We start from the raw sequence: 12,655 nt of genomic DNA, 5'->3' as shown, positions 1-12,655 counted from the left end.
AACCGGTTCCAAGATGCAGAGAAAGGAAAGGGAAGAGCTAAAGAGGACATCTATGATAAGATGGATAGCAAAAAAGATTAAATGACAAAAGCAGAGTTCCAGGAAATAAATCAGATACAGCAGAGCTCCCAGTCAACTCATAGTGGAGAAGTATCCTCAGTTGAGGAAGCAACAATGGAAGAACAAAAGAAAACCGATGTTGGATCTCAACCGGAAACAACTACTATCCTTTAGCCTCCACAGATTCTGCTTCACCCACTGAGTTTCTCCAGCAATTTGTGGGATTCTGCTAGACAACATCTTAACCTGGGCGGGCAAAATAGAAGCATTGAAATGGAAGGTAAGGTCATCAAATTATGCATGTTTCATATTATGGACCATTTTTCCACAATTTTAAGGTTTGGAATGGGAGGCTTTGGTCTGGAGTATTCTCTGACAAAATCATGCATTCTGACCAGGTTTTGGTTAGCCTACTCCCCTTACCTATAACCATATAACCATATAACAATTACAGCATGGAAACAGGCCATCTCGGCCCTACAAGTCCGTGCCGAACAACTTTTTCCCCTTAGTCCCACCTGCCTGCACTCATACCATAACCCTCCATTCCCTTCTCATCCATATGCCTATCCAATTTATTTTTAAATGATACCAACGAACCTGCCGCCACCACTTCCACTGGAAGCTCATTCCACACCGCTACCACTCTCTGAGTAAAGAAGTTCCCCCTCATGTTACCCCTAAACTTCTGTTCCTTAATTCTGAAGTCATGTCACCTACTTTAACTCATGACTATTTTGTTAACTAATTTTCCTGGGCACCTTCTAGGACATTTTTTTCATGTTTTTGGGCCCGTACATAAACAGGATGTCACTGTCATTCTGTACGGGGATACATCCTACCTTACTACAGATGGCACAATGGGCTAAGTGTTCGGCTGGCAACCGGAAGGTAGCCGGTTCGAATCCCGCTTGGAGTGCATACTGTCGTTGTGTCCTTGGGCAAGACACTTCACCCACCTTTGCCTGTGTGTGAATGTGTGTGAGTGATTGGTGGTGGTCGGAGGGGCCGTAGGCGCAGATTGGCAGCCACGCTTCCGTCAGTCTGCCCCAGGGCAGCTGTGGCTACCGAAGTAGCTTACCACCACTGAGTGTGACTGAGGAGTGAATGAATAATGTGATGTAAAGCGCCTTGAGTATTAGAAAGGCGCTATATAAATCCCATCCATTATTATTATTATTATCCTAGAAGTTCCTATCGACAGAAGTGTTTTCACCAGCAGGAGTTGCTTAAGCATTAGTAAAAATAATCAAAAGTTCTTCCTTTCCACCTGATCTGAACTTCATAGCAATTTTCTGACCTGTTTGCCTGCTGTGATTCATTCTGTTGCGAGGAACGTGAGAAAACTCATTATACGCTTAAATTCTTTGAGTGCAGACATTAAGGAAGGAAGGCCTGTGGTTTTCCCAACTGCTTCAGCATTGTGCTTATTTCAATTATGTGGTAAAGGCCAATAAAGTTCACTGGGAATAGATAACTTATAGTGCCAATGTTCATTTTTTGTTAGCAACAATTTGATTGTAAATTACGGCGATTGTTTTCAATACCGTTTGCTCTTTAGATTTAGGAATAACACAACAAAGTCGGGATGCCTTCATCATCTAAGATTTTAGATATCTGCCACATATGTCAATATACCACCCACTGTATATACAAGCCCACCCACAGGTGCCTGGCAATGATGGAAGCAGCCATCCTGCATAGGATTAGGCTTGCAGTCTCAGAACTGTCACTTCTATCGCTCAGGGGAATCTGTAACTGCCAAACTACCCAAAGGCATCAAACTGCAGTGGCAGCCGAGTTGACCACAACCTTCGATTTTACACTTGTCTTTCCTTCCAGGCTCAAAGAGGGGGCAACAGCAGCTGTACATAGAGTTGTCAAGTAAAGGTATAAACGTATTGCTCAGTATAACAGACAATAGTTTTATTTCCTATACTGCTAAATGTGAACTGCAGTATAAAATAAATACTTTATTCATCGTACTGCAGGATTTTCGAAAGCGCACTAACTTATTGGCAATATCTATTTGCTGTTAGGACCTCTGACACAATGCCACAGCCTGCATCATATCAGATATAATATAAAACACTGATCTTGGATGTTTACTTGTGGGGATGTTTGCTTGCTTGAACATTTTCTTTGATTTACATCTCCTCGAAAACCTGACGCGGTAACGGTGAATTTTTACATATTCCGGTACAGATATACCTCATGATTTCAAAAATTCCCTCATCTGTAAATTTGATTCATTATTTCCCGAGCTTTTTACTAAAATTGTTCACCAATCTGACATCTTTTTAAAATCTAACGTGCTGAAGCGAGCTGGATGACGTCACAATGCCTTTGCTCCTCGCGGCAAGCTGCGCAGAATTTTCAACGCGCAGGGGCACTGTTTTCCACCCTCCCCCCCCCTCCCCCGGCTCAGGATTTAAGCCGCATCTGATCAAGTCACGTTCGCACTCCACTGGGCTCCTTCAAGTTCTACAACATGGTGGCGGCGGTCGTTATCGCAGCGCGGGCGCGGACAAGCGCAGTGGACGTGGACAAGTGGCCGTGGCTGCCGTCACAGGGGATGACCTGTTTGCCGTCGCAGGGGACGCCCTCTTCTCCATCTCCCCCGCCCGATCGTCTGTCACGCTGGTGGGAGTGCTTACCCTCGCGGAAGCCATGATCGGGTGGGGAGAGGGGGCCCTTCCTCTCTGCCACCCATCCCTCTCTGTCCCCCTCCCCCAGCCCCCCCTCCTTCTCTGCCCCGCTCCCTCTCTGTCCCCCCTTCCTCTCTGCCTTTACCTCCTTCTCTGCCCCCTCTCCCTCTCTGCCCCCCCCCCCACCCTCACTGCCCCCCTCCTTCTCTAGGGAGTGGTGAATATTGGGACCTATGGGTGAGTGGTGGAGTATTGCGTTCGGGAACCAGCCCCCCCCTGTGACGCCGCCTTCCCCACCCCTCAATCTCTACCACCCTCCCTCTCCACCCCCCCTCTCTAGTCGCGCCTGCGCAGTTGGGGGTTATACGTGAGTGGATAGGGTGGGGGATGGGGTAAAAGGAGCGAATGAATAATATTAATATAATATAAAGGGGGGGTTAGTGTGTGTGTGTGTGGGGTGGTTCGTGTGTGTGTGACGCCTAAGGTCGCCCCCCCCTCCCCCCCCGCCCCCCCCCCCCCTGCAAGCGCGCATTGAGGAGACGGGACCCAACGGATCCCCCTTGGTCTAGTGATCAATAAAGGTTTCCACTCCACTGGCATTCTGTGACCTTCACAACTGGAATGATTCTTTGGTGGGAAGAAATATTTTCTTTCAGGGGGATTCTCTGAATTATCCCCAACTTCCCCATTAGTTTATTCTATTTCCCAGAGATTCTGTTGCTTGTTTACTGAAATTACTGCAGGCGTGGAAAAACTCCCATGGAATTTTACCCTCTAGGAGTCTTAATTGATTTTTGGTTTCAGCGGAAGCTAAATGGGATTTGAAGAACTGTTAATCTTCTTTATAGCTTCCTGAGATGCTTCTGCAAGTACTTCGGCAACTTTAAATCAGTTTATGGCGCACTCACTGCCGCTTACATAACATGGCAGTGTGCACTAGATCTTTTATCATCCCGAGAGACGGCAGTCATGTGTTTTTTCCCAGTTACGTTAGATGCCCTGAATTATTTCTTCACAACCAATGATATTTTGAGAAAAATGTAAGAGTACAGGCAACTTTTAAAAGCCTTGCATTATGCATTTGTTATAATTCTGGCTACTGTCCAAATACCTTGTTTGATCATGCCACAAAAGCAAGCTTTTATACAGTGGTCTGAGCTTCCTGCCAACTAATATTTGGGACATCTGCAATCTTGTGCTCCAGAACATAAATTTTACAAGATGCCGTTATCTATTACCTATGATTCTTCCATGTGGAATAAACACACTGATTAAAACACAATACAAGTTAAAGCAGCAATTTAATTTGATTGCAATGCAGGAAACTGCAGATGCTGGAACTTTGAGCAAACAACAAACTGCTGGAGCAGGTCAGGCAGCACTTGTAGAGGGAAATGGATAGACAACATTCCTTCAGGCTGATGGAGTAGAGGGGAGATAGCTGGTAGAAGGTGGTGAGAGGAAGGGATGGGGCAAGAGCTGGCCTTGTTCATCAGTCAATGAAAATACGCATGCAGGTACAGCAGGTAGTGAAGAAAGCGAATGGCATGTTGGCATTCATACCAAGAGGAGTTGAGCATAGGAGCAAAGAGTTCCTTCTGCAGTGTACAGGGCCCTAGTGAGACCACATCTGGAGTATTGTGTGAAGTTTTGGTCTCCAAATTTGAGGAAGGACATTCTTGCTATTGAGGAAGTGCAGCGTAGGTTCACAAGGTTAATTCCCGGGATGGCGGGACTGTCATATGCTGAGAGAATGGAGCGGCTGGGCTTGTATACTCTGGAATTTAGAAGGATGAGAGGGGATCTTATTGAAACATATAAGGTCATTAAGTGTTTGGACATGCTAGAGGCAGGAAACATGTTCTCGATGTTGGGGGAGTCCAGAACCAGGGGGCCACAGTTTAAGAATAAGTAAGCCATTTAGAATGGAGATGAGGAAACACTTTTTCACACAGACAGTTGTAAGTCTGTGGAATTATCTGCCTCAGAGGCTGGTGGAGGCCGGTTCTCTGGATACTTTCAAGAGAGAGCTAGATAGGGCTCTTGAAGATAGCAGTCAGGGGATATGAGGAGAAGGCAGGAACGGGGTACTGATTGTGGGTGATCAACCATGATCCCATTGAATGGCGGTGCTGGCTTGAAGGGCCGAATGGCCTACTCCTGCAACTGTTGTTAATTGCCTATTGTCCATAGTTCTTTTTTCACTTTCCTTTCTTAGAGTAGAGTCACATTTGCTAGACTGCAATCTGCAGGAACCAGTCCAGAATCTAATGAGTTTTGGAAGATAATAACTACTCATTATCTTCAGATCCAGTTCTTTCATAACTCTGGAAGTTAATTTACCAAGTTGAGTGGACTCATCAGTTTTCAAGCTCAATGTCCCCTCCAGTAACATTTCTGCATGAACAGTATTTTTTGTACTTGTTTGACAGTGACCTGCACTCACCCTTCTGTTCAGAAGCTGCAACCATCCAGGGTCAGAAATTCTACTTCCTCTTCATCTCTGACCTTTTACCTCATTGCCCAATTCAGGTCTGGACATAGTTGGTGCAGATAGGATACTTCTCTCAGCTGGCGTGTCTAGAACCAGGGGTCACATTCTCGGACGGGGTAAGATATTTTTGACAGAAGAGATATGCTTCAGTTCAGTTCAGTTTAGTTTATTGTCACGTTTACCGAGGTACAGTGTGTTACGGGAATAGCGCCACCTGTGGCGCAGTACACAAGATGAATCCTGAATTAAGATGGCTGAACCCAAGTCACGATTGTAAAGCCTCCGATAGTTAGTTGTGAAGCTGTAATGTAGCAGTTTACCCAGAGCTTACCTGGATCTTGGACAAGCAGCAACCAAGAAAAGCAGGGAGAAGAGCTGATTGGCTGAAGCCCATGGGGGAAGGGAAGCAAGTAACAGGGGGAAAACAGTTTAAAACTGAGGAATTTGGTTTGTAAATTGGTAAATTAGGCAATTTATCAGTCAATATAAGCAAGTGCTTTTAAGTGAGCAGCAGTGAAGGAATGGCCTTGTGAGTAAAGTGCGAGTCTTTGGCTCGAGAGTCTTCGGCGAGGAGGCTGAGGAGAGGACGCTACGCAACACGCTGGAGAGGGAGAGACGTAAGAAGGAGATGTCAAGCAAGCTGATTCAGTGTGATGCTTGCAGTATGTAGGAGGTCAAGGACACCGCTGGTGCCTCTGGCTGCTACAAATGTGAGAAGTGCATCCAGGTACAGCTCCTGAAGGACCGTGTTGGGGAACTGGAGAAGCAAGTGGATGACCTCAGGTTCGTCCGAGAGGCTGAGTCGTTCCTCGATGAGTCCTACAGCAAGATTGTTACACCTAATGTACTGGAAGAGAGAAGGTGGTTGACGGTGAGAAAGGGAAGTAAACATGGAATATAAAGGTCCCCGGGTGTTGTACCTTTTGTGAACAGGTTCACCCACTTAGAAGCTGTCGGGACAGAAGATGTTGACGCACTGTGGTGCACTGGCTTGCAAAGCAAGGGGTGCTGTTGAGCCAAAACCAAAGAGGCCAATGTCAGGCAATGCTATGGTGGTTGGAGACTCCATTGTGAGAGGGACGGACAGGGGTTTCTGTGGTAACAGATGGGATTCGAGGATGATGTGTTGCCTCCCAGGTGCCAGGATCCAGGATGTCACAGATATAGTGCAGAAAATTCTCAAGGGCGAAGGTGAACAGCCAGAAGTTGTAGTGCATGTTGGCACAAATGATATCGGAAAGAAGGGGATGAATATTCTGGAGCGTGACTTTAGAGAGCTTGGAAAAGTGCCGAAAAGCAGGACCTCCAGGGTGGTTATCTCTGGTTTGCTTCCAGTTCCTCATGCTGGTGAGAGCAAGAATAGGGAGATACAGGACCTGAATGTGTGGCTGAGGAACTGATGCAGGGGGCAGGGATTTAGATTCTTAGACCACTGGGATCTGTTTTGGAGTAAGGGGGAACTGTACAAAAGGGATGGATTGCACCTTAACAGGTGGGGGACCGGCATTCTAGCAGGCAGGTTTGCCACTGCGACACAGATGGTTTAAAACTAAATAAGGGGGGGTGGGGGTGGGGGGTGGTGATGTCAAATGGGATATTCAAGGACGGAGTTAAAGGGAAAGGGAGTAAAGGGATAGTTAATGACCCCAGAATTAACGGGAAAGTAAGCTCACAAAGGGGTAGGAGAGTATGGCCAAATGTAATAGGGATCGATGTAAAAGGTGAGATGCGTAAGGAATTAAAAGTATTGTATATGAATGCGCGAAGTATAAGACGTAAAGTAGATGAGCTTGAGGTTCAGTTAGAGGTTTGTAGATATGACATTGTAGGGATTACCGAGACATGGCTGCAGGAGGATCGGGCCTGGGAACTTAATATTCATGGTTATACATCCTATAGAAAGGACAGGCAGGTGGGCAGAGGAGGTGTGGGGTGGGGGGGGGGGGGGTAGCTGCTGGTGAGGGATGGAATTCAGTCGCTTGCGAGGGAAGACATAGGGACTGAGGAGGTGGAGTCACTGTGGATTGAGTCAAGAGTCAAGAGTCACTGTGGATTGAGTCACTCGCTATCAACACATGGAGGGAATGGGGGACACAATTTTTTGGCAGCCACGAGCGCATGCGCACACTCACGCACACACGCGCGAGGCTTCGGATGCTCAATGCAGCGCTAAATGCAGCTCAACTCTGCCTGTCTCACCGGGTTAACTACAGCCCTGACTGGACTGACGGGACACCAGCGCTGCTTCTCTGCGCTGGCCATATTTCTCGCAAGCCCAGGCAGATTAACCTGGCGGGCCAGGCAGAGTTGAGTTGGGTTTAGTGCTGTTTCACTGCGCTAGCTGTGGGCCTGGAGGCACAGCTCACGTCTGTCTGCTCTGGCCCTGGATTGAGTTGAGGAATGACAAAGGCAAGAAGATACTAATTGGTGTTATCTACAGACCCCCAAATAGTAGCCCGGATGTAGGGTGTAAGTTGCAGCAGTAGTTAAAACTGGCATGTAACAAACGTAATGCCACTGTGGTGATAAGGGATTTCGATTTGCCGGTAGACTGGTAAAATCAGATTGGTTCAGGACCCCATGAAAGAGAGTTTGTAAAATGCCTCAGAGATGGTTTCTTAGAGCAACTTGTAATGGAGCCGACCAGAGAAAAGGCAATTTTGGATTTAGTGTTATCCAATGAACCAGATTTGATAAGAGAACGCGAGGTAAAGGAACCGCTTAGAGGTAGTGATCATAATATGATTAGTTTTAATCTGCAATTTGAGGAGCTGAAGGTTAAATCGGAAGTGGCAGTGATGCAGTTGAATAAAGAGGATTATGAAGGCATGAGAGAGGAGCTGGCCAAGGTAGACTGGAAAGGGATACTAGCAGGAATGACGGTGGAACAGCAATGGCAGGAATTTCTGGGCATAATCCGGAAGACACACGATCATTTCATTCCAAAAGCATGGCAGGGAAGGATGACACGACAATGAGGAAACTGCTCATGTACCTAGTTGGACCGCAAGAGGGAGAGCTCAACCAAACGGTAGAGACACGGACGCCAGAGGGCAATGTACAAGAAGTGACGCTAGAGCAGTCTCTCAATGCTTGTGAAAAGCATTGCCAACCAGTGAGGAACGAGACCATCGACAGGTATACATTCTTTACTCGGAGCCAAGAAAGAGGCTAGACTTTTGATTCGTTCTTAATAGAACTGAAGCTCTTGACAGCTCATTGCAGTTTCAGAGAGTTTTGAAGGATTCACTGATACGTGATAGAATAATATGCGGCATAAGAGATGACATGCTGTGGGAGAGACTTCTCCGAGAAACCTCACTTGACTTAGAAAAGTGTGTGAAAACATGCCAAGCTTCGGTGCTTTCCATGGCCAGAGTTGATGTCCTGTTAGGTGACCAACGACAAGATGTCTGTGCAGTGAGACAAGAGGGGACAAGATACCAGCGAACCATACAGTGCAAATACAGCGGATACAAACATGAGAGGAAGAAGGAGAAATGTCCGGCATCTGGCCGGGAGTGTTTCAAATGCCATAAGAAAAATCATTTCACATCACAATGCATGGAAAAGCAGGTGCAACAAGAACCAGAAAAAAGAAAAGAAAGGGAAAAAAATCTGTGTATGCAGTGGAGGATGTGGAGAGTTCCAGTGATGAGTATGATGACATTCAAGAGTATAATGAAATTGATACAGTGGAACTGCAACCAGAAGCAGTAAAAGCAGAGAGTGTGCACAGTGTTGAGGAGACTCAATTCCCAAAGTTGACCATGATGCTGGAAGAGAAGGAAGTAAAATTCCAGGTGAACAGTGGAGCCACATGTAACATCATTCCCAAGATATATGGAAAGGATGTGGATGAAACCAAGCAAGTATTGTCGACGTACAACAATATGACAGTGGTGCCTCTTGGGGAAAAGCAAGGTGAAACTAGGGAACATAAAGAGTGGGAGGAAATACAAAGTAGAGTTTGTAGTCCTGGAGGAAGACTGCATTCCAATCCTGGGAAGCAGGGCAGCCCAGCATATGGGGCTCATCTCAGACTGTAAAGAGAACATAATGACATTGCATGGCAGTAAAATCCCTCTGAGCAAGGAAAGACTGATGGCTGAGTATGCTGATGTGTTTGAATGGACAGGTAAATTCGAGGGCAAGTACCATCTGCAGGTAGATGACAGCATAACGTTGGTGATCCATCCACCACGAAGAGTCCCTGTAGCCTTACAGAGTAAGCTGAAATAGGAGTTATACAGACTAACCGAAGCTGAAATAATTGCCCCAGTAGAGACCCACACTCCATGGGTCTCCAGCCTTGTGTGTGTGGAAAAGCCCAATGGAAAGTTGAGAGTGTGTTTAGATCCAAGGGATCTGAACAAGGGGCTGAAAAGAAGTAATTACCCAATGACGACAATCGAAGATGTCCTCACAGACCTGAATGACGCCAAGGTCTTTAGCACGTTTGACGCCAAGAATGGGTTTTAGCATGTGGAACTGGATGATGAGAGTTCTCAGCTTATGACATTTAACACACCATATGGCAGATATAGATGGAAACACATGCCATTTGGTCTGTCCACGGCCCCTGAAGAGTTCCAGCGACAACAGAACCAAGTGTTGGAGGGCCTGGAAGGAGTGAGGTCTGTTGCTGTCGACATCCTAGTGTTTTGGAAAGGAAAAACCGCAGAGGAAGCAGAAAGAGATCATGACAGGAAGGTCAGAGCTCTGATGGAGAGATGTCGTGACAGAAACCTGAAGCTGTACATAGAGAAGGCAAAGCTGAAGGGGAAGGAAGTCACTTTCATAGGACATAGAGTCTCTGCTGCAGGACTGAAACCAGATCCAGGGAAGGTAGGAGCAGTGCTACAGATGCCTAACCCAATGGATGTCCAAGGAGTTCAGCAATTTATTGTGTTTGTTAACTACTTGAACAAATTCCTTCCTGGATTATGCGACCTATGTGAACCGCTACGCAAGCTGACACAGAAGGATGTGGTTTGGTGGTGGGCAGAGGTGCATGACAAGGCGGTGAAGGAAATTAAGAAGCTAGTAACTGCAGAGCCATTGCTCAGATACTATGATCCATCCAAGGAGCTGACAGTACAGGCCGATGCGTCAGAAACTAGACTTGGTGCGGCGCTGATGCAGGAGGGCCATCCAGTTGCCTATGACAGCAAGGCCCTGACAGATGCGGAGACCAGATATGCACAAATAGAATAATAATTGCTGGCAGTGGTGTTTGGTCTAGAGAGGTTCCATGTGCACAGATATGCTAGGCCAGTGAATGTGCAGTCAGACCATAAGCCACTGGAGATAATCGCCACAAAACCACTTCATCGCGCACCAAAGAGATTGCAGAGGATGCTGGTGAGGATGCAGACCTATGATGTGACAATAAGATACAGACCAGGGAAGGAGATGCAGCTTGTGGACATGCTGAGCAGAGCATATATTCAGACTGGCAAGACTGACAAGACCATGAGGGAACTGGAGAATGTAAACCTAGCACGGCACATCCCAGTATCACAGTCTGTGCTAAATGGCATAAGGGATGCAACGAAAAAAGATGAGACTATGCCGAGACTGCAAGAGGTGATCAAACGAGGCAGGCCAGAGAACAAGAAGAATGGTGACCCAAAACTTATATCCTATTTCCATGTGAGGGACGAGCTGAGTGTTGGAGATGACCTCGTATTCAGAGGAGAGAGGGTAATCATCCCAAAAGCTATGAGACGAGACATGATCACACGAGTACATGACTCCCACATTGGTGTGAATGGCTGTCTAAGAAGGGCAAGAAAATGTCTGCACTGGCCCGGAATGAATGCAGAAATCAAGGACTTCGTACAGAAATTGAGACCTGTCAAACTCAAGGGAAAGAGCAACCAAAAGAAACACTACATTCCCATTAAATTCCAGAGAGGCCATGGGCGAAGGTGGGTGCAGATTTGTTTCACTTGGATGGAAGGAACTATTTGACCACTGTGGACTACTTCTCAGGATATTGGGAAATAGACTATCGAGAGAAAACACAGGCATTTAATGTCATCCAGAAAATCAAAGGCCAGTTCACAAGATATGGAAAACCAGATCAGCTCATCACAGATAATGGGCCACAGTGGGGATCGACAGAAGCCTCCTCGTGGCAATATCCATAAACGACGACACGATGCACTCAGTGATGCGTCGGGCAACCAGTTCTGTCAACATGTTGGATGACGATGGAAGCCAACAGCGAGCTATGTGTCGTCTGACATACGAGCGAGCGAATGGACTATAGTTCACAGCTGGGGAGTTCAAGAGATTTGCCAAGAAGTGGCAATTTGAACAATCGACCGCATCACCTCATTATCCACAGAGTAATGGAAAGGCGGAGAGCAGTGTGAAAGTCGCAAAGTCATTGCTGAGGAAGGCTAAGGCTGCAGGAGCTGACCCTTACCTGAGCATACTAGCTTTTCACACCACACCAACACCTGGCATGAGTAGCAGTCCAGTACAAAGACTGATGAACAAATGTACCAGGACCATACTACCAACTACTCAGAGGCTGCTCAAACCTGAAATTCAGAAAGAGGTAGGAGATGACTTGACACAGCTAGAGACAGACATGCAGACTACTACAACAGAGGATCGATCCCAAGATCTGATCCTCCTGAAAGCTGGTGATCCAGTTCTAGTGAAGCCGACTGGTGACTGACATCAACCCTGGAGGAAGGCTGTGGTTGTATGTCGTACCGCGCAACCCAGATCTTATGAAGTCAGAACCGAGGATGGCGTCATCTATCGTCGGAATCGGCGCCATCTGCGGAAGACCAAGGAGCCATTTCATGGCGCTGATGTTGACCTAGATGACCTGGTGATGATGCCAGCACCGGAGCAAGACAATCGACCTATGAGCTGACCACAGGTGCCCAAGGAGCAGCAAACCCTGACAACAAGATCTGGTAGATGCGTTCGAAAACCATGCTATCTGCAGGATTATGTACCCAAATAAGGAGATAGCGCCTGTACATGTAGTTGATTATAGATTTTAAAAGCTATTAGGTTATGTTTAAAATGTTAATGTTATGTTGTTTTTTTTACAGTTTGATATGGTGTAAGTACTTACTGAGGGTAGCCAATGTGACTGGCAATAATTGCATAGTTTTATTTAGAAGCAGTTGGTAATTGCAATTTTAAAACAAAACAAATTAATAAATGAAAGGGGAAAGAAATTGAGGAATCAGACATGTGTTGTTCAAAGTTTAGATAATTCCGAGCAATGAAGTGTTTCAGATCCAAGGAATGAGAATTTGAAAGCTACCATGGAAATGTACTTCAATGGAAAATGCAATATGAGCTGGAACTGTCACAAGTTATATAACCAATGATTTATTGAAGGTTTTAAAGACCTACGATGGACTGTCAAATGTATGTTGGAAAATGGACGGTCGAACACGTTGGATTCAGTGAAATA

This window comes from Amblyraja radiata, chromosome 6 (genome assembly GCF_010909765.2).
Source record: "Amblyraja radiata isolate CabotCenter1 chromosome 6, sAmbRad1.1.pri, whole genome shotgun sequence".
NCBI lineage: Eukaryota > Metazoa > Chordata > Chondrichthyes > Rajiformes > Rajidae > Amblyraja > Amblyraja radiata.
This window is presented reverse-complemented; position numbering follows the sequence as displayed.